The sequence below is a fragment of the Apostichopus japonicus genome, chromosome 16 (assembly GCF_037975245.1).
Source record: "Apostichopus japonicus isolate 1M-3 chromosome 16, ASM3797524v1, whole genome shotgun sequence".
Taxonomy (NCBI): domain Eukaryota; kingdom Metazoa; phylum Echinodermata; class Holothuroidea; order Aspidochirotida; family Stichopodidae; genus Apostichopus; species Apostichopus japonicus.
Genome location: NC_092576.1, coordinates 32256705 through 32281270, shown reverse-complemented (window position 1 = coordinate 32281270; position 24566 = coordinate 32256705). Strand labels below are relative to the sequence as shown.

Here is a 24566-nt window from a genome sequence, read left to right as displayed (position 1 = left end):
CCAAACAATTGGACTTGAATATTATACTGCTTCACCTCTGCAGATTCCGAGGGTGCATGAGTGACAATGAATGCTCCCTCATGTTCTACTGTTACGTTTCTAACAAACAGCGATCCATTTAACCATACATCATAATCTCCAGATCTAAATCCAGGGCCATCTTTTACATCTCTTACATAGGTAATGATCTCAGAGGTGTCCTCTACTGTTGAATTGAACCACTGAACTCCAATAAAGCCCTCTTCGAACGAACACTGGATAATTCCTGGCTGATTTAGCTCGAGATACTGTCTGTTTTCACAAACTTCGCCGACAACAGATGAGGCTGGACAGAGAGTAAGCAAGCAAACCTGAATGTTTCATATATTCTCTGTATAATCAAGTAGTGATTGCTTCTTATAAGCTTTAGATATAGAAAACTGCCATGATACTGTAGTCATTTTCTTTCAGGTGCAATATGCACTGTTCACTAAAAAAGAGTTAAGCATGACTTACATTCAACATGTCCAGATGATAAACTTTCTAATTTCCGTTTAAGATGGACCATGGTTAACTACTTACCACAGACTACCTGGACCACTATGAAGAAGGTCAAATGTACGGTGAACTTTCCCATTGTGAAGAATCATGTGTTAATCAACTGCAGCAAAAGGAGAAACAATCGTTAGAAATAATATGAATGATCTTCGTTGCTGTATTAATGATCTTAGTTGCACATATTAATGATCTTAGTTGCTGTATTAACGTGAATGATCTTAGTTGCTTTATTAACATGAATGATCTTAGTTGCTGTATTCACATGAATGACCTTAGTTGCTGTATTTACATGAATGATCTTAGTTGCTGTATTAACATGAATGATCTTAGTTGCACATATTAACATGAATGATCTTAGTTGCTGTATTAACATGAATGATCTTAGTTGCTGTATTAACGTGAATGATCTTAGTTGCTGTATTAATGATCTTAGTTGCTGTATTAATGATCTTAGTTGCTGTATTAACGTGAATGATCTTAGTTGCTATATTAACATGAAATGTACGGTGAACTTTCCCATTGTGAAGAATCATGTGTTAATCAACTGCAGCAAAAGGAGAAACAATCGTTAGAAATAATATGAATGATCTTCGTTGCTGTATTAATGATCTTAGTTGCACATATTAATGATCTTAGTTGCTGTATTAACGTGAATGATCTTAGTTGCTTTATTAACATGAATGATCTTAGTTGCTGTATTAACATGAATGACCTTAGTTGCTGTATTTACATGAATGATCTTAGTTGCTGTATTAACATGAATGATCTTAGTTGCACATATTAACATGAATGATCTTAGTTGCTGTATTAACATGAATGATCTTAGTTGCTGTATTAACGTGAATGATCTTAGTTGCTGTATTAATGATCTTAGTTGCTGTATTAATGATCTTAGTTGCTGTATTAACGTGAATGATCTTAGTTGCTATATTAACATGACATGTCAAAAACTATTTTATTTACTTAACCATGGCTGCAACATGATGGGAGAATCTCTCCATAAATAGTTAAAATTGTCGTAGTAAATAAATATGTTAATGAAAGGCAAATGAAAGGAAATAACCGAATTGTCAAATGGCTAATGAGTAATGATACATGTATGTCAAATGATATGCGTCGTTATCAAAAGTAATAGCTCTGGGTGTGTTAGGGAGCAGTGCAGTACTCAATGACTACTGTAGTATCTACAGATACACAGTAAAGTAATACCTCTAGGTGTGTAAGGGAGCAGTGCAGTACTCAATGACTACTGTATTGTCTAGGGTCTACAGTTATACAGTAAAGTAATACCTCTAGGTGTGTAAGGGAGCAGTGCAATACTCTATGCCTACTGTAAGCTTGGACAATGACTTACTGTAGATCATTCACTTCAATACATACTATACAGCTCACATACCAGAACATTCCTCTCAATCTTAATTACAGTGATTCTAATCATTCTTTTATTCAATGACAATTTTCTGATTGTATTGACTCAACACAGTTTGTTCTCTTTTTAATAGATGTTTATACTGCACCAGAGCCATATAGGAAAAATGGATTGAGTAATTCCTGGTTAGCTGGAAGGATTGTTTATCATCTGATATAGTTTAGGACTTTAGTCTGTCATGTATTTTTCCTTGCATGCACATACAAACAGGATATATATTGGACAATCTTCCTTCCTATCTGTGGCTAATGTTAGTCTAGATTTAGCTTTGGACTTTGTTGTCACATCATGCCGTTCATGTTAATAGGTTTCGTACCATGTGTTTGCTCATGTACATAGTTTCCATTATTAATAGACATGTATGAATAGTGAGCTTGGTATGTATTGCGCGTATAGACATACATGCATAATAAGGTTTGTATGTATTGCACGTATAGACAGATATGAATAATAAGGTTTGTATGTATTGCAGGTATAGACAGATATGAATAATAAGGTTTGTATGTATTGCGCGTATAGACATACATGAATGAGGTTTGTATGTATTGCGCGTATAGACAGACATGAATAATACGGTTTTTATGTTTTGGGTCAATCCATGCCAAATCAACAGATTTTTGGGTCGATTCCACATCAACCCTTTCAGAATCGGCAGAAATTAAAATGGTGTCATGCCATATGTCTGAAAGGATGAAATTGGGCAAAAAAACTTTTGAAAACCTTTTCGTTGCTAGGATACGGCTCGCCTAGCAACCAAATCCAGATTGCATTTTAAGGGCCCTAAATTTGTGTCAAGTTTGGAGGCATCGTTTGCATATAAATGTAAAGTAATTTATGTCTGATATTGCAGATATTGTGGAAGACATGTGACCAGTCTTCAAATTAAGCTAATTTTGAGGAACATTTACAGTCTCAATTTTTCGTAGTAATTAAAATTGCAGAAAATGTGATAGGGGCCTTTTCTGGCCCTACTTTGAGTTTGTCCTATATTTACAAGCAAAGGCATTTTTGAGTTTTAATTTGCATAGGATCCTTGTCCAGTAGTAGTTGTATGGGGAAAGTGTAAAAGAAAAGTCAAGCGGGTCGTAAGTTCTACGAACAGCGCCCTCAAACTTAAGAAATCTCACTTCTGGTCCTAATTTGGGGTCCAATTTGGGCCTGTGGGTAAATTTGAATTTTTCTTTTAATACCATTTTTCAGGAGTGTATTGACTTTTGTTTTAAAAACTCAAGTCCAAAAGTTGTGTGTTTTGTGATATATGGGCAGGGTCAAGGGAAATGTAACAATTGGGTTGAAATTGGAAATGTACAGAACATGGTCAAATGTGGTATGGCTAGATAGGTAAAGAGTTATATTTTACCACTGTGCTTGCAGAACAAAAATATACTAATTTAATAAAAAGTTATAGGCATATATAACACATGCCAATTTAGTTTGTGTTACAGTATGCCAAAAATATTATAAAACTTACTGGTTTATATATTTACGAGTGACCCACTTACCTGTCTCCCCACAACCTATGCACCGCATTCTACCGTGTCAAGAATGCCCTGGTAATCTTTTAACACTGTACACCCTCACTGGCCCTAATGGCCTTCCTTCATTTTGAGACCACTTTCCTACAAAGTGGCCCCTGACGCGACCTCGGGGAGGGTGGCGGGTAAACCCTGCCACCCGCCGAGCTCGCCGAGAAGGAAAAATCTAACGCTAACAAAGACTGCTGACGCCTCCAGGCGGAGCCCACCCTGAACAGTCGGGGTGGGGGTCCGCCCTCCGTCACCCCGTAGGCGTGCCTCCCCCTACACTTACAGAGGCCTAATTGAACAAGGGGACGAGGCCCATACTACCTTAGATGGTAAAGAGTAACCTGGTAAACCAAACTAAGGAAACAACACCCACCGATAGACAAGTAGCCGCAGGCGACCCAGGGGGTGGCGATGTCTATCGACGAAACGCGAGGAGTCATGAGTCAGGTCGAACGACCGCTCCCCCGTCCGGCTGCGTCCCACCTCCCTCGGGGGAGGGTGGCGGGAAATGGAGACAGGTAAGTGGGTCACTCGTAAATATATAAACCAGTAAGTTTTATCATATTTACTTCGTTCCCCACTTACCTGTCTCCCCACAACCTATGCACCGAGTGGCACTGTCCGATGGTGGGAGGCCCGAGGGGTGGGACCCCCGGAGCTCGTATCATCGAGCGACCAAAGCCAAATCGGCCTGTGATATGTCCGATAAGTAGCAGGCGACGAAGCGATTGGAGTCTTCCACGCCGTCGTCTTGCAGATGTCCACTATTGGAAAACCTGCGAACAGGGCTGTAGAAGCAGTGAAACCCCTGCTGTTGTGAGCCATGGATCTGCCTGGACCTGTAGCCAGAGGGCGGATGGCTTCCACCAAACAGCGGGACAAGGTATCCTCCCAGGCTGCTGAGTGGGGCACTCGAAGGAGGAAGAACAGAGATGTCGAAGTACCCAAGAGATCTTGTGTTTTGTTGAGGTACCACTTCAGTGCCCTAATGGGAAACCATACTGTAGTCTGTCCTCGGGGATCAAAGAGAAGGTCTTGATCTCTGGGATGATGATGTCTCCCGGTAGGAGAGCCCAAACCTGGTTCTAGCGAAGAAGGAGGGGTCGAGAACTATCAGCACCCCACAAACCGTAGGACTGAAGGCACCTTAGTCAAGGCGAGCCGCTGCTGCCTGGCGTGGAGCCGTAGGGGAAGCCCCTGATGGAAGGCGGCAACAGCCGAACGAAAGTTTTTGATCGTCTACACCCTGCCTCCCTTCTTGGAACAGTGTGGGTAAGGAGTCAGCGATCAAGGTTAGAAAGGCCATGGTAGGCAGAGTCTGTCTCGTTCGGCATACTCCGAATCTCCGTAGGCAGAAAACGTAAGTACCAAGGTTGTTCTCACTCTGGCAGCCAAAGTCCTTTCTGTCTAAGGAAACACCAGACAATTTCCAGGCACCTAATTGTAGGCCCTTGCTGTCCGGGTGAGCCAGCGCCCCGTCTATGGGACAACCGACTGTGGTTTGTCCGGCAGGATCGCTGGCTCGTCCGCTAGGAGCTGGATAACTTTTGCCCGAACCGGGGTCAGCGGGGCCACTATGATGGCTGACCATGCCAAGAGGGGGAAGATGTAAGCTTCTGGTCCGTTTCGCGACAGGGACCTGGCGTTATGTGGAAGGCCTGCGGGTGGGCCGCCTGAACAAAGATGAGCAGCCCATTGTTGCCCTGTGTCGCAATCAGGTCTATCAGAGGTCTGCTGAACATGTGGAAAAACCTACTTCATGTTCGTTGCGAAAGGGTCCACTCGTCAGGGTGGAGCTGTCCCCTGGGCATAGCATCGGCCATCACATTCTCCTTTCTGGCTATCTGAGAGACTTGTAGGGCCATGCCAGATTCTGTAGCTGTGGTGAGGGTCTCCCTTGCCAGACGGCAATACAGTACTGATTTCGCTTAACTCCCGTTGAAAAAAAAATCAACGATCGATAACAAAAGTTGAAAATCGTTGAAAATCGATTAAAAACAAATAATTTCGTTGACAAGATTTAGACTACTGCGGGCACGGTTGTCAACAAAGTTTCAACGAAATTTCCACGAAAGTTATCGCGATCAAAAACCGCCAAGGCAATTCTAGACATATCAAGGTTGTGACTTGCGTTGAATCCTTAGTGTAACTACAGCCGTTTTCAGACTCTACCAGAAGTTGCCGAGGAATATTACAAACGTTGCAAAAGTTTGATTGTATATAAGACAGAGTTAGTTCTGTACTAGGTGTTTGAAAAAATGATTTGGCTAGGATAATAAAAACTAGTCTTGGTCGATCGTAACAAGCACATTCTACGACTGTTATAGGCTAGTATTTAACTAGAATAAGTTTAAGTTAACTCACCAAGGAACGCAGTGTCAGAAAAACAAGGAAAAAAATATCAACAATGAAACAGTACTTTCGTAGCTGGATATCAAAGAGATCTTTATTCCCAATAAATTCCTGTGTTACTTGACGTACTACAGTACCGTTTACTACAGAACCGCACTCTCAAACTTTTCTGCATTCCGACCAAAAAACCTCCCCCGGCTGCAATGCACGCAAAAAAAAACAAAAAAAAAATGTTATTTTCCCCCCAACCCGTTACTGTAAGTTGCCCGCGAATGCAGATGGACTGCCCTGGTAATTAAGGTCGCAGCCTGGGTCTGGGCCACCTATAGTATGCTGCTTACATGTGCATTCCCTACCCTGGATATCCCCACCACCAAACTTTCTTGAGAGGCTTAGTCCAATCATAAACCTGGCTTTGTCAAATTCACGCCTACCATATGTTAATTAGCATAGTATTTTATCTTCGTGGGGGTTTAGCACTGCAGAACCTTTGGCTGGCTGCCTCTAGAAGCAAACATTATTTTACCCCCCTACTGTTCGTAATGGAATGGATGTTACCTGTTACTAAGTTAATTGAAACCCAAATATTCATTCATATATATATAAGTAGAACAATCCAGCAGGGATAGAAAGTTTATCTTGAATGAACCAATCAGAAGTCGTGCTATTAATAAAACTTGAAAACACCTGGCCAGCAAGAGAGTTGCAAACAATTGTTTCCATGACTACTAAGAAAATAAAGCAGTGACTTGGGGCCCACGTTGGGTAGATTTCTGTGGAAAATGAATATATTTTCATTGCTTATTTGAGTATTGTATATTGAGAAGAGTTGATCAAACATTACTGGGGAGGGCTTTCAACTGGCCTGACGGCTTTCAACTGGCCTGACGGCATGTAAATTTAATTTAATGAGAAGGGGGAGTTTTTATGAGTCTCCCGGTATGCGTCACATGAGAAGTAAATGTTTTGTTTTTCGGTTTTATCATCGTTTTTCAAGTGGAACAACTCATAAAATCATATCAAATGAAAATAATATATATTTGAATATCCTTCTCTAGTTTTACTAATCAGGAATGTTTGATAAGGCATGCAATGCATCGTTCGAAAATGTAATTTTAAAGTAGAATTGAAAATGAACGACATAAAACAATATCTGTGAAGCGTGTGGAGCACAACTTTGAATATTCGTTGTGAAAGAAAACATAATGAACGATGTTTACTGCGTAAATAAATTTCGCGGAACTGGTACAGAGAAATTACGTACTGCAGCTTACGTCAGAGAAGCTCATAAATGACACAGGTGGATAGAGCGCATCAAAATTCGGTTTAGGAAATCCCTATACAGCCGACAAAAGTCGATGTCTCCTTCCGTTTTCGAGTTATAAGCGATTTTGTGTTTTTGCGATATTGCTTTCAGTATATTTTCATTGAATAAGGTCGTTTTTTTTGTGTGTGTTTAAATAAGGGTGTGACCTGACAGATATTTCGCTAACCGTTTCACCGTATCGCCTGCCGGTCGGTTAAACGTTTAAACGCCGTTTCCCGATCGCGGCTTTTTCGACTCGACTCGACCGTCACTCGACTTTTAATCAAAATAGGACGTTATGAGTACAATAATTAAGGTTTTCTTTTCCAGCAGGTAGCAATTCAGGCAGCAAGACAACGATCAGTGTATGTTAATTACTAATTAGGCCCAATAATATTGCGAACCTTTCGTGTAATAATGATTGTCTAACACACATGATCAGTATTCATGGTCTTCAGAAGTTCAGATCACTGAATTTATATAACTCCGCCCTCGGCAACATCGTAACTTTTGAAGAAAAAACAAAACAATATACTTGTCTATCACAAGATTTTAAGCAAAAACTCGCCTAAATTAGCAAACTTACCCACCTTTCCTACTTACTCATTAAAAGTCATGTTAAGAAAACAAATTACGCACGCACGTGTTCTGCGATGGGTTGTAAAAATCAAGTTCAAACTGGTTTTAGCAGCCTCTGATTTCATTTTCTTTCTCTTGTGTCACATACATGATACAGTACCTTACATTTGATATGAAAGTAACTTCAACAACAGCTTCCCAATATTTGTGTCGCAATATGTTAAGATTTAACCACGCTGCGCAGTACCATTCATAATTTGCCTATTACACTAAAATTTACACTCGGCGTCCAGATGGCGGGAGAATTTAACATCATGTTCAATGTGTTGTGTCGTTCCCATGGTGCGATGAACTTGGGCAAGTTGCCAAGTTCGAATGTCAATGACCTACTTATGTTCTGTGACCAATGTCAGTGGGAATTATGTGTGTAAAAACTCGGGTTTTTCAATGTGTTATATATATAGAAGTTTTAACGTAAGCGGAGCGAATTTTAGGGCGGCTCGTTGATTGTGAGGAAGCACTTATCTAAGCATCAATATTTGTGAAGAATATCGTAAGTTTTTCGTATTCATTCATTTCCATTTATGTTTGCCGCAATCCCGCCCGCAATGCATGCACAGCATAATACCATGTGTGAAAAAAATGGCTGTACACGTGCGGACCTGAGAGAGCAAACTGGCCATGTGTTGTTAATGTTATAACGGTACTTTCTGGAACGACCATTTGCATCTTTTGGGGTTAATATATTTTCACACGGGATTTCACCATGCCATTGATCGATGTACACGGGTGATATGTCGCAAATATAAACTGAGAAAACGAATTGACGACAGTCATGAGCTCATGACTATTGACCTACTACTTTAGTTATATTGAACACATTATTCATGCCTAAAACATCGTTTTTCTGTTTTTTATAGATAGTTTGCAGTACATTACTAAGTTCTTTACATATTTTTGAATAATTTTCATGTTTAAAAGTAAACAAAATAGAAAAAATAAAAGGAGAAAACGCCTTTTTGAAAAATGGAAGCGTCCTCGCAGAATGGGCGGGGCATCTTTATTTTGCTTCAAGTAACATGTTTTCGCTCGGAAACAAAGTTTCATACTTCAACTCTCATAAAAACCAAATTTACATCTCTTAAAAATAACTATTTTTAGTAATCTGCAAGTAAACCAAGTTTATATGTCCATTCATTGTTATTTAAATGGTTAAACAGAACTTCAACTTATCTGGAAGGGTGCCTCGTGGTACATAGCTTGTACTGCAGCCCTTTATTAGACCTGGCCAAGTTAAGACTTATGTCACTGTGTTTGGGGTTCACAGTAAGAAAACGTCCCCCGCCAGTTTAGCTACATGAATTTATGTGCATTACTACTCATACAAGCCTGAGAATTCTCTGGTAAATATTCCCTCTTTCAAACGACTGTACCAAAGTCTAATTGATACTGATAAACGAAGTTACGCGTTTTCCGACGATTCGCGTAACCACATATTGACCTTCTATTTCGTTTACAAAAGAATTTCAACGCATCGTTGAAAATTCCACGAAGGAAATGACTGAGATAACCAATCGTTAAAATTCGGGGAATTTCGATAAAAATCGGGGAATTTCGATTAAAAAAACGTAGAAATCCGATTATTTTTCTTTCAACGAATTTTAACGGGAGTTAAGCGAAATCAGTACTGTATCTCTCTGACCTGGTGCCACCATGTCTGTTGACGTAGCTACAGTATGTTACCACCGTCGTGTTGTCTGAGAGGATGGTAGTCAAAAGCCCCGTACCTGGGCGCCGGAGGGCTCCAGAGAGCCCAACCCTGTGTATCTGCTGCTAAAGATGTCAAGGACAGCGGCCTGCTTGGTGACCTTGTTAGCGCTTGCAGGACAGCCGCACTCGCAGTACTGATTCAGTACCACAGTACCGTTGATGACTCCTTCAGTTATCAACCCGTTGCAATCAGAAAACTCTGAAGAAAAGGAATGTCCTGATGATGCTAAGCTGTACCCTGTAGGGAGGTTTAATGAAGGTTCTTTCCATGCTAAAAAATATTAATCATAATATTGGGGAAAGAAAAGGCGTAGACCTATTGAAAGATAATGATGCCTGAGGCGCCTAACAATATTACCACGGTCAACGAAAACCTGTCAAGCATAGAGACAAGTATCTCCTGGATGGGAAGCTGCACTGACGAAAAAGTGCCTTGCCCAAGGAAACAACTGAATGATCCGGCTAGGACTCAAACCTGCAAGCCTTAGATCACCAGTCCACTGCCTTCACCACTTGACCACTGTACTCTCCAAAAATGAGTACTGAAGGTACGGAATCTCACTCTGCTGAGTGAGTACAGAATCTTAAACAATGCTACCCTGCTACAAAAAATGAGACTGAGTACTGAATGGATAGTTTGCTTCATCAGAATCTTAAACAAAGCTACAATGCTACTGTTTATGTGACTCCTACAATTAAATGTATGTATTTAAGAACGTATTTAGGATCATCCTGCAAGTAGGAACTTGAGAAGAAGCCTCACTGGCTTAACCAAGCTGCAAGCTGACTGAAGTCAGTCTCTTACATACAAATTTAACGTCCATGATTATGAAAAGTCAACAACTCTGTAGCTGGACAACATACATTACTCTTGGGGTGGCCTGAACCGGGGACCTTATGACTGAAAGGCTTTTACCCTGAGCTAACTGAGCTATAGACCTACTCATCAGAAACAAACTCCCAACAGGGGCTGTGAAGATGGTGAGAGGGTGGGTTTGTAGAAAATCCACCTCATAAATCCCTGGCTGCTTAACGGAGCCCGGGGAGTTACTCATCAAACACAAAAGCGTTACTAAGCATGTAGTGTTTTGTTATGGTAACGTTATTAGTGGTGTAAGAGGTATGTCACCGAAAACGTTTTCAGACTCATATTTCAAAACGATTTACGTTAAGACATTAATATAACATTAATATAACATTAATATCTCATAGAAACGTTATGTCGACGTTTTTACCACACCACATTTAACGTAATAAACACGTAATAAATGTTATAAATGATAACGTACCCGTTACTCCTCAAATCTCTCCATGTCGAGACGTGTCAATTTCTTAGTGTAGTACAGTAGAAGTATCCAATTTCCTATTGAAACCACCTAGCGCATAGCCACGACTAGGCTATCACAGTATCAGGTGCTACGAAATGCAACTGTGCTTAAAATGTCGGAACATCGAACATTATTCACGAAGCACATACTGTATGCTCGGAGCGCGTTAGCGCTTGTACCTTTGTTGGGGTTTTATCCTACCCCTTTTCCAACTTACTAACGCGTTTGTCTTGGAAATTCACCCAAAAAATAGAGAGGTTTATTCCATGGGATCGCTCACGTAGTCGACAGCTCGTTGCAGCAAACGTTGAGCTTACACGTGTCAATCCAGGTGACTGCTTGGCCCCCCTCCTCTCATAACAAATATACAGCGCGGGTATATTGTCTTGGCAGTTTGCCAAGACTCTTAGAAGGCTTGTTTTCCTGGCACTTTGCCAAGCTTCGAGAACGTTCTCTTCTTGGCAGGTTGCCAAGGTACTAAGTAACGAGACTGTACTAGAATCGCTTCAGTTTGCGCCTTTTAACATGCTCTGGAGGGGGTTCCACAAGCGTTTTAAACAACAAAACATATGCAAGGTTTCAAACCTAGACATATGGCGATGAATTATAACGAGAGAGAAAAATAATTAGCGAGGAGAATATGACCCATGAATGCCCAGGAAATCTATGTCATGTCCTGGTTTCTGCTGGTACTCATTAAACACACATTCGGGATGTGTAATGATAAATGGTGTAGCGATTGCAGTGTCTTTCCGCAATTGATTCGAACCTGTCGTCGCAGCTCAAGCTGCTAGTTCCGGGGGGCAACACTCCCCTGATGAAAGAGACTCTTCCCCCTCTTGGAGGCAGGATTAACTTTGAGGCTGGGGATAAGTATATCTCCGTTTGCCGTGGGAACCTTGCTCCAGCCGGCTTTCCTTTCGGATTGGGCGTTTGCCCTTACTACCCCGTTCTGGGGGCCCAGCAGTTGTTGATCTCATCGGTTCCCGGCTCCGGGACCGACTCCTGGGATCCGGAGTGGAACCTCGGTTCCGCACTCCCTGTGAGGTCTCACTGGACCCGTGGTCTCGTCGGACCCGGGCCCCCGGAGCCCATCTCTGTGTGCGTACCTAGCCGGGTACCACTCCTCTCGACCCGGACATTCTGTCCATTCCGGTCGGAATTTCAAATGGGCTATTTATTGGCCTTGAGCCTTGCCCTTGCCTTCCCCATTGGTCATAGAATCCGGACGGTGCCAGGACCTTGGGGGGCAATATCTCTTTCTCCTCTCTCTCTCTCTCTCCTCCGGCCTCTCTCGCCGGACTCGGGCTCCCAGAGCCTATCTCTGTGTGTGTACCACGCCGGGAACCACTCTCCTCGACCCGGACATTCTGTCCGTTCCGGTCGGAACTTCTAATGGGCTTTTTATTGGCCTTGAGCCTAGCCTTCCTTGGGTCGGAGGGGAACGTCTGTTCCGGGCTCCTTCTGAGGTCTCGCCGGACCCTGGCTCTCCGGAGCCCCTCTCTTTGCGCGCACCACAACGGGTGCCGCTCTCTGCGACCCGGACGGACTGTCCGCTCTGGCCGTCTTTGTCATGGGCTTTTGGTTGGCCTTGAGCCTTGCCCTTGCCCTAGCCCTTGGTTGTACATCCGGACAACGCCGGCACCTTGGGTGGCAAAATCTCCATCTCTCTCTCTCTCTCTCACATGGGCTTTTGGTTGGCCTTGAGCCTTGCCCTTGCCCTAGGCCTTGGTGGTACATCCGGACAACGCCGGCACCTTGGGTGGCAAAATCCCCATCTCTCTCTCTCTCTCTTCTCCGGCCCTCTCCTGGCCTCTCTCCATCTCAACTCCCACCAACTCTCTCACTTCCTCTTCATCTCCTGTCTCTCCTCCGATTCCTTCCAGGGGAACTGTGGGTTCGGTGATAGATCTAACCTGTCCCGGCCTGCTAGCCAGGTGTCGATGTGCTGCCACTGTCTGGTGTGAAAACAAAACAGACTAGACAGAGGTCTCGGAACAGTTCACACATTTAAGGTGGCTTCGAGACATGTCTGAGAAACCCACGTTAAGGAGAGACTAACGGCGAATAGTCTAACGTATCAAACGGAACGACTATAAGGAGGAAGTAGGGTGGGAGTATGCTAACAGAGAGTAAAGTTACTTGACAAAAAACAACGCGCCCCGCTAGAGGCTCGCGGCTTACAAGGTACGCTACAATAGTGAAAAACTTCCCACACTTAGAAGCGAACACGTAACTAGAATACATGAAGGAAAAGGACGAAGCATGTATACAAGGGAGAGAACCCCTCTATCCGCGTACAGAGCGGGAAGGGAGGAACAAGGCTACGAGATACGCCCCAAGTGAAACTCCCGACACTTAGGAGGCGCACGAGTAGCGAAACCCATGGAGAAACATGAAAATATGTACAAATATATGAAGGTTCAAACAAGAAACAACAACAACGTAATCGAACCGCCTAACCGCCTAGTATTGGATAGGAGTTCGCAGCTTACAAGATACGTTACAAGGAGAAACACTTCCGACATATGGAAGCAACGTAACTAAACATATATGCATCGAAAAACTTGTAAAAAGGACGAAACATGTATATAAGGGAGAGAACCCCCTAACCGCGAACCAGCGGAGGGGGGAACAAGGCTACGAGGTACACCCCAAGTCATGAGACTCAGGGAGCGCACGTATAGCAACAACTGGAGGAAACATGAAAATATACAACAATATATGAAATCAAGGATACTCCCGTCTTAACATGAAAAACAACGAAACGAGCCGACTATCTCGACTAGTTAGGAGATATCGGAACGTGGCTACAACTACGCTACAAAAGTGAAAACCCACACTGAAAGCGTAAAAATTAACGAAGTACATGAAAGCAAAACATCTTATGCCTAAGTAAGAAAAGCTGAAACACATATACGGAAAAACATGCCTATCCGCGTAAACAAGGCGGTATAGGCAACGCTACAAATTACGCTACAAAGGGGAAAACCCACACAAAAGCGTAAGAAGTAACGAAGGTACATGAAACAAGCAAAACATCTTATTTTTTGAAAGTAAGAAAAGCTGAAACATGTACATACGAAAATATATGCCTATCCGCGTAAACAAGGCGGTATAGGCAACGAACGAAGTAGTCTCGCAGAGCTACTACCTGTTACCCTAAAAACGTTACGTAAGAAAAAACGAACGCATGGGCGAGAGTGTTCACTAAAAACAGCCCCCAAAAACACCCTTCCCTACAAGAAAAGGATACTTATCAGGCTGGAAAAGATCCTTGGAAGTGCAGAAGTCCTGATAGGAAACTTCTAGAGTATAAATCCATGGTAATTGGGCGAATTTCGCGAAAATTTTTCTAACTCCGAAAAACACAGTGAGACACTTTGTGGGTAGAAAAATGAAGGAAGGAAGGGAGAACAACAGCTTGACTAACATTAATAAATTCCTCAGAATGTGAAGTCATGGAAGTCAAGAAAAGCTACATTTGAGTTAGAAAAAAACCACACAACAAACACTGGCTGGAAAGTACAGAATGGAAGTTTTCATTCATACACTGCTGATTGCCAACCAGTTCAAAACTGTGAGCAATATTTCAGCTGTGAGAATCAAGGACATTTTCTTCCATTTGCAAGAGCTTCCAAAGCCACTTTCCTTCAGCAAGAGCAAACTCAAAATTTGTTGATCAGGATTAAAAATAATAGAAAAGTTTGCAGACATGTTCAAAGCATAGTTGTGATTGGAATATTGTTTTTTTATTTTTATGATATTGTTGTTTTGTTTTGAGTTAATAAATAATCGCAGGAAGTTAATTCAACTATAGTTTCTAATCCACAAATATTACATTCAGGCATACTGAACCTTTCTGCAGTACAGTAGCTACTGTAACTGTATCATGTTATGTCTCAAAATGTTTTTGTATTATTATTGTTGTTAGTTGTTAAATTGTTATACTACCACTGCATTATTACAGTATGGTTTTATCATTAAAGTCAGAAGTTACCTCAGCATTTCACTTTTAAGCCCAGTATCAATTACTGCACCAAGTGGTATCTGCAAAGTACTAGTACTTGGAAGACAAAATGTGACTGTCATACTACTGTAATGAAATTTCCTTTCTGCACATGGTACAGTACAGTACCTGTGAACTGTCTACTGCAAATATGTGATTTACTGACTTGTTTTGAAGTGCACTAGCCACCAGCCCCCCCCCCCCAACAGTTGCTAATAATGCAGTTAGAGAGTGCTAAATGATGAAGAATGGTCTGTTTAAACTTGTTCTTTTAATCAATTTCTTACTATTTTTTCTTACATTTTTATTAACCACTATAATTGCTAATGTTTTGGTGAACATAGCTGTTGGTTTAATGTTCTTCCTTGTTTCCCTAAGTGATATAACTTTTAGTCCAACAACAATAAAAATATTGAATCTAAGCAGCAAAAACAGGCAAAAGGCTACACTAAACAACACTGAACATTTTGTATCCCTCTGTTACCATCGGAATTGTCGCTCCGTTACTGTACGAAATCAGCTGTAGATTTGACAATTGATGCCTGTTCATCTAATTTTTCCTTGGTGTATGTGAAGCAATGTACCAGCCCACACATGATATGAGTTACATGGTCAGTGCAACTTAAGAACAGTGGATTTGACATCTTTCAAAAAAAGTGTGAAAACAAGTGTTCATTTGGTGTCCCTCCGTACCGTGATGTTTATCATGCCATATTTTCCCTACAGTAACAGCCACAAGAATTGAGTTTATGGGTATGAAGCAAGTAACTACCTGTCCTGATAACCACAAAAGAAATTGCAACATACTCCCTCAAACTAATGCAAAGAGAGACAAAATGTGTAAGGAAAACAGTCAAATGTCCCTCCGTTACTGCTTGACCCTGCCCATATACTCAAATTGACGACTCGAAAATTTCGAAAATTACTTGGTTCATATGTAGGAAAATGCTTGCACAAGCCGATTTGAGTAATTCAAATGACAACATATCTCAACATTAGCTTACAGGTACTTAACAATTAAGAGGGTGGTCCACTTGCATTAGGACTACAAATAAACTGCATTTTCAGGGTCATATGCCCAACGATGCCTGTGAACAGCGCCCTCAAACATCACATTTTACCAATATTTTGGGTTATTTTGGGCATTTCAAGGTCAAATTTGGTCACAGTTAAAAGGGGTTTTTCTTGGTTTTCAATACAAAACTAGTAATATATGTATATTTATGATGCAAAGAATGAGCTAAAACATTTTTTGTCAGTTATTGATGCTCTGATGAGCAGCTTAAAGTGGCGTATATGAGAGTTACATCAGCTCTACAGAAACATGCTTGCTAGGGCAAGCAGTGGTAACATTGTATCTTTATTCAAGGAGACCATGTTAAACAACATTAGAAACTATTGAAATGTATTCAGTAAAAGTGTTCTATATAATACTCTTTGACTCCCTCACCCCCCCCCCCCCCGCATAGTTCTCGCACTACCTAGTATAGTACAGCTACAGTAACATGCTATCATGCTAAGATATCGGAGATACTGTGATGCCACTGCTAACATGTATTACAAACAGTACAGGTATCAAAGCACAATTCAGAAGTTAACCATTTCTGAAAATAGCAATAAAGTCACCTACCGTATTGATTGTATTGGCATTTTCTTAGTCATTATGATTCTTATTAATGCCTGGGTATTGATGAGGATGAAATAAACTATCTATGACATGTATACCTGGACTGTATCTTGGGTGAAACAAGAAGATTCCGCAGCGGCAGCTGGCAGATGGGTTGGGGAGCCCTTTGATACACTAGCTCTTCTAGGTCAAAATATAGGCATCAGCTATCAAATATTGTGGGGAGGCCATGTCAGATGAAAACTTCTATCTATACTCTAGTGGCCTTGGAAAGTGACAAGTTAAGTGTGTAAGTCCCAGTGAGCAATTGCTTGTGGTGCGACACCTTTCTAAGGCAATATTTTGTGTTTTGCAGTTTGGCTAAAAGACAGCATGTTAATGGCTGGAATGCTTAGCATAGTGTAGCAAAATAGTACTTCAGGAGAAACATTCCATGATTTCATGCTTCAGTGATTTCTGTGGTCAGATATGAATAATTAGGTCAAGATTTTGACTTTTAGGCCTGAGATTGCTCACAAGGTCATAAACAGTTATAGCAGTTAGGACTATAAGCTTGGCCCTTTGTAGATGTGTTGGGGTCCTATTGTCACAAAGTGAGCTATTTACTCAAAATAGTTAACTTATTTTTAATGTTTCTTAAAGATCGGGAGCTACCAGCAATTAGCAGTTAGGACTATAACTTGGACCTTTGTGGATGTGTTTGGGTCGTATTGTCACAAAGTGAGCTATTTACTCACACTAAAGTTACTTTGAATGTTTCTTAAGGCTCAGCAGCTACCGGCGATTAGCAGTTAGGACTATAAGCTTGGGCCTACATAGATGTGTTGGGGTCCTATTGTCACAAAGTGAGCTATTAACTGATACTAACATTATTTTGAATGTTTCTTAAGGCTCAGCAGCTACCAGCAATTACTGTAGCAGTTAGGACTATCAGCTTGGCCAAATGTAGATGTGTTGGGGTCCTTTTGTCACAAAGTGAGCTATTTACTCACACTAAAGTTATTTTGAATGTTTCTTAAGGCTCAGCACCTGCCAGCGATTAGCAGTTAGGACTATAAGCTTGGCCAAATGTAGATGTGTTGGGGTCCAATTGTCACAAAGTGAGCTATTTACTCATACTAAAGTTATTTTTAATGTTTCTTAAGGCTCAGCACCTACCAGCATAGCAGTTAGGACTATAAGCTTGGCCCTTTATAGATGTGTTGCGGTCCTATTGTCACAAAGTGAGCTATTTACTGACACTTAAGTTATTTTGAATGTTTCTTAAGGCTCAACAGCTACCAGTGATTAGCACTAAGGACTATAAGCTTGGCCCTTTATAGATGTGTTGGGGTCCTATTGTCACAAAGTGAGCTATTTACTCATACTAAAGTTATTTTTAATGTTTCTTAAGGCTCAGCAGCTACCAGCAATTACCAGTGAGGACTGTAAGCTTGGCCAAATGTAGATGTGTTGGGGTCCTAATGTCAGAAAGTGAGCTATTTACTCACACAAAAATTTTTAGTAATGTTTCTTAAGGATCAGGAGATCACTTAAGTAATTTTGATTGTTTCTTAAAAGCACACTCTCAGCTAGGAAATTTTTAGAGGGCGGGCCAATTTCATATGTTTCGATGGTTCACCGTTAATCACGTGACACGGTATTTACTGCCAGTGTACAGTGTACCCTGTATGTAAATATACGTAATATATAGCACAGTTTCATGCAGTGGTAGCATAACACACGTAACGTGTATATTGCGCCGCGTCGCCGCGCTGTTGAGGTGGAAGGCACAGGTTGTTTTATTGTGGGTCCCAATGCCAAAAGCAGTGAGCGACAAAACGGACATGAAATGAAAAGTGTACTTGAGCTGGTGCTACGTACGTGGACTGTGTCTCCAAAAACGATCTACTGGAACAGAGATCGGGGATCGACAAAATGACCAATGCTTCCTTCGCGGAGCATTTACTGGCATGGCAGATCATACGAGAAGGTACAGTACTGATTTCGCTTAACTCCCGTTAAAATTCGTTAAAAGGAAAATAACCGAATTTCCACGTTTTGTCATCGAAATTCCCCGATTTTTATCGAAATTCCCCGAATTTTAACGATTGGTTATTTCAGTCATTTCCTTCGTGGAATTTTCAACGATTCGTTGAAATTCTTTTTTAAACGAAATAGAAGGTCAATGTGTGGTTACGCGAAACGTCGGAAAACGAGCAACTTCGTTTATTAGTATTGATTAGACTTTGGAACAGTCGTTTGAAGGCAGGAATTTTCTCAAGAGCATTCCTGTACTTGCATGAGTAGTGACACTCAAAGAAACATGTAGTGAAACTGACGGGGGACGTTTTCAAACTGTGAACCCCAAACACAGTGACATAAGTCTTAACTTCGCCAGGACGTAAGAGAGAATGCAGTCAAAGCTATGTACCACGAGGCACCCTTCCAGATAAATTAGAGTGCTGTTTAACCATTTAAATAACAATGAATGGACATATAAACTTGGTTTACTTGCAGATTACGAAAAATAGTTATTTTTTAGAGATGTAAATTTGGTTTTTTATTAGAGTTGGAGTATGAAACTTTGTTTCTGAGCGAAAACATGTAACTTGAAGCAAAATAAAGATGCCCCGCCCATTCTGCGAGGACGCTTCCATTTTTCAAAAAGGCGTTTTCTCTTTTTATTTTTTCTATTTTGTTTACTTTTAAACATGAAAATTATTTTAAAATATGTAAAGAACTTAGTAATGTACTGCAAACTATCTATAAAAACAGAAAAACGATGTTTTAGGCATGAATAATGTGTTAAATATAACTAAAGTAGTAGGCCAATAGTCATGAGCTCATGATGATAGTGTCGTCAATTCGTTTTCTCAGTTTATATTTGCGACATATCACCCGTGTACATCGATCAATGGCATGGTGAAAACCCCGTGTGAAAATATGTTGACCCCAAAAGACGCAAATGGCCGTTCTAGAAAGTACCGTCATAACATTAACAACACAAGGCCAGTTTGCTCTCTCAGGTCCGCACGTGTACAGCCATTTTTTCACACATGATATTATGCTGTGCATGCATTGCGGGCGCGATTGCGGCAAACATAAAAGAAAATGAATGAAAATGAAAAACTTACGATATTTTTTCACAAATATTGATGCTTAGATAAGTGCTTCCTCACAATCAACGAGCCGCCCTAACATTTGCTCCGCTTACGGAAAAACTTCTATATATATAACAAATGGAAAAACCCGAGTTTTTACACACATAATTCCCACTGACATTGGTCACAGAACATAAGTAGGTCATTGACATTCGAACTTGGCAACTTGCCCAAGTTCATCGCACCATGGGAACGACACAACACATTGAACATGATGTTATATTCTCCCGCCATCTGGACGCCGAGTGTAATATGCAAATTATGAATGGTACTGCGCAGCGTGGTTAAATCTTAACCTATTGCGACACAAATTTTGGGAAGCTGTTGTTTGAAGTAACTTTTGTATCAAATTTAAGGTAGTGTATCATGTATGTGACACAAGAGAAAGAAAATGAAATCGGAGGCTGCTCGAACCAGTTTCAGCTTGATTTTTACAACCCATCGCACAACACGTGCGTGCGTAATTTGTTTTCTTAACATGACTTTTAATGAGTAAGTAGGAAAGGTGTTTAAGTTTGCTAATTTATGCGAGTTTTTGCTTAAAATCTTGTGATTGATAGACAAATATATTGTTTTTTTTCTTCAAAAGTTACGACGTTGCCGAAGGCCGAGTTATATAAATTCAGTGATCTGAACTTCTGAAGACCACGAATACTGATCATGTGTGTTAGGCAATTATTATTACACGAAAGGTTCGCAATATTATTGGGCCTAATTAGTAATTAACATACATTGATCGTTGTCTTGCTGCCTGAATTGCTACCTGCTGGAAAAGAAAACCTTAATTATTGTACTCATAACGTCCTATTTTCCAGTAACGGTGCGTCGAAAAAGCCGCGATCGGGAAACGGCGTTTAAACGTTTAACCGACAGGCAGGCGATACGGTGAAACGGTTAGCGAAATATCTGATAGGTCACACCCTTATTTAAACACACACAACAAAACGCCCTTATTCAATGAAAATATACTGAAAACCATATCGCAAAAACACAAAATCGCTTATAACTCGAAAACGGAAGGAAACATCGACTTTTGTCGGCTGTATAGGGATTTCCTAAACCGAATTTTGATGCGCTCTAGCCACCTGTGTCATTTACGAGCTTCTCTGACGTAAGCTGCAGTACGTAATTTCTCTGTACCAGTTCCGCGAAATTTATTTACGCAGTAAACATCGTTCATTATGTTTTCTTTCACAACGAATATTCAAAGTTGTGCTCCACACGCTTCACAGATATTGTTTTATGTCGTTCATTTTCAATTCTACTTTAAAATTACATTTTCGAACGATGCATTGCATGCCTTATCAAGCATTCCTGATTAGTAAAACTAAGGAAGGATATTCAAATATATATTATTTTCATTTGACATGATTTTATGAGTTGTTCCACTTGAAAAACGATGATAAAACCGAAAAACAAAACATTTACTTCTCATGTGACGCATACCGGGAGACTCATAAAAACTTCCCCTACTCATTAAAATAAACTTATACATGCCGTCAGGCCAGTTGAAAGCCATCAGGCCAGTTGAAAGCCCTCCCCAGTAATGTTTGATCAGCTCTTCCCAATATACAATACTCAAATAAGCAATGAAAATATATTCATTTTCCACAGAAATCTACCCAACGTGGGCCCCAAGTCACTGCTTTATTTCTTAGTAGTCATGGAAACAATTGTTTGCAACTCTCTTGCTGTCCAGGTGTTTTCAAGTTTTATTAATAGCACGACTTTTGATTGGTTCATTCAAGATAAACTTTCTATCCCTGCTGGATTGTTCTACTTATATATATATGAATGAATATTTGGTTTTCAATTAACTAAGTAACAGATAACATCCATTCCATTACGAACAGTAGGGGTAAAATAATGTTTGCTTCTAGAGGCAGCCAGCCATGAAGGTTCTGCAGTGCTAAACCCCCCACGAAGATAAATACTATGCTAATTAACATAAGGTAGGCGTGAATTTGACAAAGCCAAGTTTAAGATTGGACTAAACCTTTCAAAAAAGTTTGGCGGTGGGGATATCCAGGGTAGGGAATGCACATGTAAGCAGCATACTACAGGTGGCCCAGACCCAGGCTGCGACCTTACCAGGGCAGTCCATCTGCTTTCGCAGGCAACTTACAGTAACAGGTTAGGGGGAAAATAACAGTTTTTTTTTTTTTTTTTTTTTTTTTTTGCGTGCATTGATGTCGGGGAGATATTTTGGACGGAATGCGCTCTCAGAAAAGTTTGAAAGTAAGTGCGGTTCTGTAGTAAACGGTACTGTAGTACGTCAAGTAACAGGAATTTATTGGGAATAAAGATCTCTTTAATATCCAGCTACGACTGTTTCATTGTTGATATTTTTTTCTTGTTTTTTCTGACACTGCGTTCCTTGGTGAGTTAACTTAAACTTATCCTAGTTTAATACTAGCCTATAACTTAAGAGTCATAGAATGTGCTTGTTACGATCGACCAAGACTAGTTTTTATTATCCTAGCCAAATCATTTTTCAAACACCTAGTACAGAACTTACTCCGTCTTATATACAATCACACTTTTGCAACGTTTGTAATATTCCTCGGCAACTTCTGGTAGAGTCTGAAAACGGCTGTAGTTACACTAAGGATTCTACGCAAGTCACAACCTTGATATGTCTAGAATTGCCTTTGCGGTTTTTGATCGCGATAACTTTCGTGGAAATTTCGTTGAAACTTCGTTGACAACCGTGCCCGCAGTAGTCTAAATCTTGTCAACGAAATTAACCGATTTTCAACTTTTTTTATCGATTTTTAACTTTTGTTATCGATCGTTGATTTTTTTTCAACGGGAGTTAAGCGTAATCAGTACTGTAGGCAGCAAATTATGCTAACGACTAACGTTATATATTTACTATTTAGGCTACTGCATACTGTTTTCCGGCCGAAGTGTTTGGTCTGCCGTAGGCTTCATTGTTACAGTATATTGTTCAATAGATCATGCTAGCTAGGCCTACTACGAGTACTACAAAGTAAGGCAACTAATACACCGAGAGACATAGGCTAGTACAGTAGTAGTATAGTCAGTTTTGCGAAGTTTGGAACACTGCGAAGTTCGGACACCCCTAAGAAATACGCGATTTCACGATGAGACAACCTACAGCAAGAGCCAATTGCACGAAAAACTACGAAGCTACAGTTATTTTCTCTCCAAAATGACCCAACCATATCAAGTATAGTTTCAGGTGATTTATACCATGAGATATAGTTTTGGGGTGTTTTAAGGCTTAGGGTGTCCGAACTCCGCAGTGTCCATGCTACTGCAGTGCAGGCTGATGTACAAACTGTAGCCTAGCCTAGGCCGAACATTTCATGAAATGTTACAGACTAGTATTTATGCTTTTCTACTTATATTCGCCTACTAAGCATGATCAGTATGGCATCAGTGTGCGGTATCATGTGTTTGGTTTATGATTCGGTAGCTTTGCAAATATGAATAGGACTTAGCCTATACATTAGTGTAATATGGATTTGGTAGGGAGATCTCCCCACAAGAAAATTAAACTTGAATGAAATGCAACTTCTCATGAGCGGAGCAATAGCAAAAGTAGGACTACTGTAGCCTAGCTCCAGGCCCAGATTTATAAAATTATGCACCATGGAGGGCCTGCCTCAATTTGATGGTTATTCCTGTCAAGAGCATTTTTTATATGGGCATATTTATTTTGTAACTGTAAGTCTAGTATGCAATGAGATATGTGAGGGACGGGCCTCTACGCAATAGAGTAACTGTTTTCATTTCCTACTCTACTTTACCAGCACAATTATAGAGTTCCTAGCAACAAATAAATTAGTCTGACAACTTGAAAATTTACTGCATATTTGCATGCATGGTCATTCTCAGTTATAGACTACTAATTTGTGTAGCCATTTCAGTTTTGTCTTTTTTTTTGTCTGAGAATGGGTTATTAAGTGGTGAAATAACCTTGAATCTGCTGAGCAACTCCAAGATGAATTAAGTTACTAAGGCATTGGGTTCTTTTACTTTTTTAAGTCTAATATGCATAGGCTAGGATATTTACTTTGCTTCACTTGTTTGTCAATCCGCATAGCCATTTTAGCTGTGGATGATTCTCCACTTGCAAAGAAAAAATGTTCGCATTAATTTAAAGGCCGTGGCTATTCTTACGACTAGTTGTAACAATTATTTATAAACTATTCTTACGACATCGGCGAATTCATGCGCAGTAAAGTAAATAAAGCAACTGCGCATGTAGTAGGGGTAAACCTAACCCTAACCCCTAACCCTAACCCAACCCTTAACCGGAAAATATTGTTACTCCTAGTCGTAAAAAGAGTACTCCTAGTCGTAAAAATAGCCACGTTAAAGCAACTGTGCATGCGTAAAAGTGAATTATTGTTACAACTAGTCGTAAGAATAGCCACTTTGTAATTTAAACTCTTTCACCCAAATTAGAGTTTGCCTATAATACTCCCAACTTGGTATAGTAACTTAAAAAAAACGGTAGCGGCTTTTCCTGTAACTGTAGTGTAAAGTGATAACTGATATTACTAAGTTTTCCAAATTAATTCAAAACTCAAAAGCCTTCTCAGAAAGAAGCTGGGCAATTCCATGATGGAGGGGACATGGCCTAAAAATAAGAAGTGTCAGTTTTCAACCTGTTATCAGTCTAATGTTGTAGTATACATATCTAAGTTTGTGGAATAGGTAAGCAATTTTTCTCCAACACTCAAATTTTGAATACATGGCTCATATAATCAAGGAGGATGAGAGCTCAAAATAATCCTGAAAATTCATCATACATTCCATTCCATCCTATATGATACTCATCAGATAGTATTTAGTAGTTTTATTATGTGTTACTATAGATACTCCTGTTGACTGTGTTATGACAGAAAAACATTTCAAAATTTCTTCATGACAACTTCAGAACAGACATTTTTCAGGCTTCAATCACTGATGTAACGTGAGTAACCAA

General features: G+C 40.4%; 1 pseudogene; it reads right to left on the bottom strand.

The window, feature by feature from the left end:
- LOC139982152 (uncharacterized) overlaps nucleotides 1–24566 on the bottom strand; it is a 54158-nt pseudogene that overhangs the window by 14248 nt on the left and 15344 nt on the right.